A 6,000-nucleotide genomic window follows, 5' to 3' on the forward strand; every position below is an offset into this window, starting at 1 on the left:
TGTCTTAATCCTGGCATCAGACAACCCTTGTTCAAATACAGCAGAATGTCTTTTCGTTTGGATTTAATGATTTTTTTTCTCAAAACTAAAACAGCAAATAAGCAATTCTTCACTTAATTTGAATTGTGCTTACTGTTATTCCTCATTCTTCTGCCCCCAAGTCTTTAATGAAGGTTACATTTAATAGTCGCTAAAAAAATACAGAAAATCTGGATTCAAGTATAGATATCCACTTACAGGTCTAATCCCTTGCATATTTATCAAATTCCATCCAGAAACCATCTAGAAACCACGTCAACAGCAACCTTCTGACAATGTCATGTCTAAGGCAGCTTGCTAGCGACTTATCTGCCAGCCTGGATGAATCTTCATTCAGAAGTCCAGCTCTTGTAGCACTCTTCATTTCCTGCAGTTAAATTATACAAATACTTTCTTAGATTATCTTTTGTTCAGCTTCTGCCTTTCTTTGGGCCCCAGAATTACTGTGGCAGTTTGATGTACTTAAGGATAGCAGAGGGAGGTACCCAACTACCACCCTGTGCATCCCAGCAGAATTGAAGACCTTTTTACATAAAGCTGGCTATATATCTTTATTTAGTCTTTCAGACGTCCCAAATCACACGAAAATGCCACTGGCTCCTACATTCAGAAGCAACTAGTAATTGGGCTTCTGTTTTATAATCAACTCAACACACCTTCAGAGTGACTAGTTCCTACAGAATAAGTTTATGGAGATGTCATTTTATAATTTGTTAAAAATAGTATTCTATGTGGGGTTATTTTTTAATTTCTTTATAAAACTTGGGAGGCAAAGTGATATTCCTGCCACTGAATTTTGGATACTAGGTGAAAAATTAGATGGCTGTTTGGAGTGACTCCTTTTAAAGGCTTTTAGACTTAGTTTAAAATTTCAGTTTTCTGTATGGCTTGCATAATATTACTGTAATAAGAAGATGTTAGTAGATAGTCTATAGCCCTGTTCAGGTTTGGTCTTGAAGAAACATTCTTGATCAGCTGTAATGCATTTCTCTTCAGACAGAAAGTAGGCAGTAGGCATATTCCCTGCATCAGCCTCTTTGACTAAGAACTGTAGCTATAACTTTCAATAAGTTATACCCATGTGAGTCCCCTTGAGGCCACATTCTTACATGTAATGAGAAGCCTTTTTCAATATAATAAACAAAGTCTGTGTTTTCAAATTTACTGAAAGGTTATTAGATATTTAAAAGTTGTTTATTTTTCACACCATCACAGATAGTTAACTAAGTCCTGATTTGTGTGCTTTATTAAATTTCTCAGTGCTCTCTTGTTGTTATGATTTTCTCAGATTCATTTCCAGTATATGTAAATTAGTGGAATATTTGGAGCATGAATAGTTGTGCGCATTTTCTGTGCCAAAATTAGATTGAGGTTCTTTGTTGAAAATCAAGTTTTTAGTAATTAATAAAAACCTAACTGCCTGGCCTTTGTTTAGAATTACTATTTCAGCCTCTTGGAGTATAAAGTAAAGCTAGACACCACCTATAAGAGTGGACTTCACTCTGTAAATGGAAATGGTGCAATTTCTTTAGCCAACCTGGGGTTCCTTGTAGGGATATACGGATTATGGAGTAGAATATGTTCAACTAAATACTGCTTCCAGTCTCTTAAATCACCTTCTGAAGGGAGCTGATGAGTGGCACATAACCAGAGGATGATGTTGATTGCACCACGTGGCCTCAGTGGCTCTTACAGAGCTGCTTTTCGATGCTGAAGCGTCAGCTTGCCTTTTCACCCGGCTTTCTCCTCAAAGGTGTGCATCAGCTCAGCGTGAACAGGATGTATATTTGAGTTATGTGTATCTCTGTTGTTGTATGTCACTTAAAAGACTGCTCTGAGGTGATCAGCAGAGTGACAGCTTTAACACATCCCAGAGAAATAGTAACAATTAAGCTTACAGGGGCTGTAGTTCAAACAAGCTTGAAAAACATCTGGCTAATTATGCCAGTGGTCTGTAGCCACAGGTATACAAGTTGTTCATTGACCATTGCTACTATCTCAGTTAAGAGAGTGTCTATCATCTTTATTTGAAGCATTCAATAGTGGCTTCTGCTCCTGGTAGGACACAGTCTGACCTTATCATATAAATCTGCAGTGATTAGTTCTGCCAGGAAAATCAGTAGCTTCCAACTGCCTTAGACATATGGCCTCCAAAAGTCAGATCTATGGAAGAACGGCTGTGGTACCGCAAAAGAAAATGATCTCAGATTATTGTTGGAAAAAAGACAATGAAAGCTGTCTTTTGAGGTTTGGCCTGGTTAGAATGCTGATTTTCTTAGAAATTCAGTCCCAGATATAATTAAAACGTCATCAGATTTCTGCATCATAGAAGTCTGTGTAAGGTTGAACACACAGCCAAAAGGAAATGTGTTTAAGAGCTTTCATAACACATAGTTAGCCCAAGATCTTCTTTGATCTTTACTGGATTGTTTTATAGACAACCTATTTCACAACTGCATGTAGTCATCTGCCTTCATGATAGAAAGCAGATTTGGTATAGAATCATAGAATCATAGGATGGTTTGGGTTGGAAGGGACCTCAAAGACCATCTAGTTCCAATCCCCCTGCCATGGGCAGGGACACCCTCCACTAGACCACGTTGCCCAAAGCCCCATCCAACCTGGCCTTGAACACTGCCAGGGAGGGGGCATCCACAGCCTCTCTGGGCAACCTGTTCCAGTGCCTCACCACCCTCACAGGGAAGAATTTCTTCCTTATATCTACCCTTTTTCAGTTGAAAGCCAATACCCCTTGTCCTATCACTACCTGCCCTTGTAAACAGTCCCTCTCCAGCTTTTGTGTAGGCCCCCTTTACCTACTGGAAGACTACAATAAGGACTCCCCGAAGCCTTCTCTTCTCCAGGTTGAACAAACCCAACTCTCTCAGCCTGTCCTCATAGGAGAGGTGCTCCAGTCCTCTAATCATCTTTGTGACCCTCCTCTGGACTCTCTCCAACAGCTCCATGTCCTTCTTATGTTGGGGCCCCCAGAGCTGGATGTGGTATTCCAGGTGGGGTCTCACAAGAGCGGAGTAGAGGGGCAGGATCACCTCCCTCGACCTGCTGGTCACACTTCTTCTGATGCAGCCCAGGATACAGGTGGCTTTCTGGGCTGCAAGCTCACACTGTTGGCTCACTTTGAGCTTCTTGTCCACCAACACCCCCAAGTCCTTCTCAGGGCTGCTCTTAATCCATTCTGTGCCTAGCCTCTGTGCCCAAGTTGTGCTTGGGATTGCCCCAACCCATGTGCAGGACCTTGCCACTTGGCCTTGTTGAATTTCATGCAGTTTGCAGAGGCCCACCTCTCAAGCCTGTCAAGGTTCCTCTGGATGGCTTCCCTTCCCTACAGTGTGTTCATCACATCACACAGCTTGGTGTTGTCAGCAAACTTGCTGAGGGTGCACTTGATCCCACTGTCCAAGTTACTGACAAAGATGTTAAACAGTGCCAATCCGAATACTGACCCCTGAGGAATGCCACTCATCACTGGTCTCCACTTAGATATCGAGCCATCGACCGCAACTCTTTGAGTTGCCAATTCCTTATCCACCAAGTGGTCCATCCCTCAAATCCACATCTCTCCAATTTAGACACAAGGATGTTGTGTGGGACAGTGTCAAATACTTTGTACAAGTCCAGGTAGATGACGTCAGTTGCTCTTCCCTTATCCACCAACGCTGTAACCTCGTCATAGAAGGTCATATATGCTTGTGCATTTTAAAAGTGGTAAGCAGGTCATGGCACAGGATCTTGGAACAGTGTCATCTTATGGATATTCCCTGCTTAGGTCCGTTCTGCAACTTCATGACAATTTACAAAGATGTCAAAGAGCATCTTTTCCCAGGTAAATAAAAAAAAAAAAGTTGGGGGGGGCGGTTCTTATTTGCATGAGGAAAAGAAGAAGGTTCATAAGGAGAGTTTTAAAACTAATGGGATTGCGTTTGCTAAGGAAGAAAAAATGTCAAATAAGAAAGTGAGATTTTGGAAAATTCCAATTGTGGTGGGTCGAGAGCTGCCCTAACTATAAAAATACCTTTTTTCTCACTTAACTCAGAAGCTAGCTATACAAGTCTTAGCTAGTCTTAGACTGACTCTATCTGTGGTCAACACGGAGACACAGGCATTTCCAGAGGATGACTCTTCCCCTGCTAAAAGCAAGTCTAAAATGAACAAGATCCAGAGGTGCTTACCAAAGACCAAAATGAACAAAACATGCCTTTAAAGGTTACAGTGACAGTAAATGAGGTGTCAGAGTTCACACATTGTTCTGATAAGCCTAGATCGATATTTGTTTCCTTAAGTATTACCAGTTATCTAACCTTTCCAAGGTCTCTTTGGCCTTTCCTGCTTAAAGTCTCTATGAGTTCATAACTTGTTCTTTGACTAGCAAGTTGTTACCTGGCTTCACAATGCAGCATGTAGCCAAAAAAACAAATGTGGAAAATGCAGATACTGAAAAGTAACAGTGAAGACGAAGAATGAGTACTTGAAACCCCAGAGTGAATGAATGAGGACATTAAGCCCGTCACCCAGAAACAGGGGAAGGTTGAATGTGCTAAATTCGGGTATAGATCTGGATATTTAAGTCAGCGCTGGACTCATAAAAAACAGATTCTGAAGGGGAGTTAATTTCTCATTGACCTTCCAAGCTCTATAACAGCAATACAACCCATGAGACAGTCAGGCTGGTAGGTTATAGAGAACAAATTATTTCAGCTCTTGTACCACACCTCATTATTTAGAAGTTCACAAAGTGATATAAGACCCATTGAAAAAACCCAGAAATTCCTTCATGTCAAACCATGTTTACCCACAGGTTGGATCATCAGTTCAGACTTCTGCCAGACATTGCAGAGACAGTGGGAAAAGCAGCGGCTGAGTAATGACTCAGGCTTTGGACAAGGATGGTCCTACACTTTCCTACAGGTTTCACACATACCTCTTGGGAGCCATGGACTCGGACATTTAAAAGTTTGATTCTGCAGTGAGGGTGCTAGAACTATCTGCAAGTATTCTCTACCAAGCCAGCTTCTCTCTTGGACATATTTCTTTTTCTCTTGCAACTCTACTCTGCCGTTCTTCTATCTAACCCTCTCCCCTTATCTGTCCCCCATATGTGAAACCAATCACAAGATGTCTTTCCTGCCTTCATCTCTTGTATAGTCTCCAGATTTGCTGTCTATCTACTGTCTCCTGACCAACGCTGCTTTCCCACACTCCTGACTCACCTGATCTGCTCTTCAAAGTAACTCCCAAACTGCATTCTTGACATTTCCAAATAAGGCTACTTCCTTTTTAAATTGAATTTTGAATTTTTATTCCAAAAATGGTGACACAAAGCTTCCTCTAAATGACTTATACGTATGAGTTGGGGATATCAGATGTAAGATGGGGTCATTCCAACGTCAGAAACAACCTTCCCAACTATTTTTTTATGAAACTTCCTAAAAATGAGCTCTGAGACAGCCTCAAAAGCAGAAAATTTTCATTTAGAGTATTAGCATGGGAAAAATGTAAAAGTTAATAAAAAGATAATCAGATAGCCTTAAAGTAGAGAAGTTGTTATCTGCACTGTCTGTAACATTCCTAGCACACTTGGAATAATCCACAAGTATCAGGTTAACTACATTACCAAATACTAAGCAAACAGAAGAGATTTATGTCAGTAGGAAATAGAAGTTGACCCTCACTGTGTAGGAATGTTCTTAGGAAGGGAGGATCAAGGAATTTTTCCTAGTCAGATCATGACCTGTTGAGTGATTATTCTAATAAGAAATTTCTCTCTAAATCTCTGACTACTCAAAAAGGTTGAAGTTATGTATGGTTGAACAAAGAAAAAAATCCTTTCATTTTGTACTTATTAAAAAATTAATTTGGACTTACTTTATGGATAGATACGAACTGAAATGGCATCAGTACAGTTTTCTGAAGCTTAAAGCATGAAAGAAAAACCTCAGTAAA

Source organism: Grus americana, chromosome 3 (assembly GCF_028858705.1).
Source record: "Grus americana isolate bGruAme1 chromosome 3, bGruAme1.mat, whole genome shotgun sequence".
In the NCBI taxonomy this organism is placed as follows: domain Eukaryota; kingdom Metazoa; phylum Chordata; class Aves; order Gruiformes; family Gruidae; genus Grus; species Grus americana.